The sequence below is a fragment of the Aplysia californica genome, unplaced genomic scaffold (assembly GCF_000002075.1).
Source record: "Aplysia californica isolate F4 #8 unplaced genomic scaffold, AplCal3.0 scaffold00379, whole genome shotgun sequence".
NCBI lineage: Eukaryota > Metazoa > Mollusca > Gastropoda > Aplysiida > Aplysiidae > Aplysia > Aplysia californica.
Genome location: NW_004797649.1, coordinates 558,983 through 560,453, shown reverse-complemented (window position 1 = coordinate 560,453; position 1,471 = coordinate 558,983). Strand labels below are relative to the sequence as shown.

Sequence of the window (1,471 nt, the reverse complement as noted above, 5' to 3'; positions counted from 1 at the left end):
GCCCTTTCTCTGTCTGTCTGTCTGTCTGTCTGTCTGTCTGTCTGTCTGTCTGTCTGTCTGTCTGTCTGTCTGTCTGTCTGTCTGTCTGACATATAACTGAACGCCATTAAAAACGCAACGTTTTCAAAAAGTTATAAAAAAGCCAAATAATATGCTCTGATCGACACGATGTTTGGAGACACAAATGAGCAGTTGTTAGTTCACACACTCATGCATGATTTTTGCTAATTGCATTAGTACTTTTCAAAACAATACAGCAAATTATGCTTTAGTAACATGTTTTCATTAGTTGCTATATTAAAAACGATTTTTAAAAATTATTTACCTGGATGATGACCTGTAGCTCTTTCTTAACAAAAACCCTAGCTTCTTTTCGATCATTTTTCAAAATCTATTTCATTACAAGACTCCTCAACTTCGCGAAGCTGACCGCAACTTTCGCTTCCGCCTTGTTCATTGCGGAAAATATGCCTGAGAAGCAGCAATACGCCCAAATTGCATTGCTTGTATTGTTCTCGACTTGTACAAATATTCTTAGCACACTTGAAATGTCCAGGATAGACAAAGAATAGGACAGTCTCGAGTGACCAGTCCTGTTCCAGAGAGGCAGGTTTTGCTGTCGCATCTGCGAAATCGTTTCGTTCCTCAAAAGTAACAGTTTACGGTATGCGTAGAGTGCCTGAACATTTTTCTTTCATCAGTGTGAGGTGAGGAGAAGTAAGTTCAGGACTTAGATCAAGAACGCCTTATTTAAGACCGAAATGAAGAAAGCCGCGACAACAGTGCCGTCTTCACGGTGCAAACAGCAAGAAGAAAAAAATCAGAATCTCTCAGTCATCCAGCACGACACTCCTGCCCTTACTCTGCCCATTTAACAAACAACACAGTGTCTGGAAGATCATAATATGAATGTCATGGACTGGCTAGTGCTAGTACCGGACGTGTCTCCAACAGAGCATCATGTATTCAATAAACTGAACCGCAAAGCGTGTGCCGTTTTACGAATCTGCAGCTACTGGGAGATCGCGCTGCCACGAAAGTGGGACAGAATTTCTCAACAAAACCTTGGAAATGTTATAAAATCCGTGTGAAGAAGAGTTCTGGTCTGTATACATGTTAATAATGGCCGTACCATTTAGTAAGAGTGAGAGATTTTAAAAATTGAGTTTCAATTTGTGTTTACCCACAAATTTATCTAAAGGGGGTACTACGAAAGAAGGAAGACAATGTATCGAAATCGGTTTAAGTGTGCGATCAAAATGGTTCACATATTTTGTTGGAAATTGAATAAACTTCTAAAACAACTTCTTTTAATCTATTTTCATTTGATACAAACGTGTTCAGACCATGCGAACGAAGTGTTGCGTTTTTAATGGCGTTCAGTATTATAAGTGAGAATGTGTGTCAGCAAACTAACACGATATTTCGGTGTGTGTGTGTGTGTGTGTGTGTGTGTGCGTGTGTGTGTGTG

At 39.7% G+C, this 1,471-nt stretch overlaps 1 protein-coding gene across 1 annotated transcript in view; it reads left to right on the top strand.

Annotated features, from left to right (window-relative positions):
* Window positions 1-1,471, top strand: part of LOC106012457 — a gene marked incomplete in the record, with an annotated part of 6,553 nt that overhangs the window by 2,182 nt on the left and 2,900 nt on the right.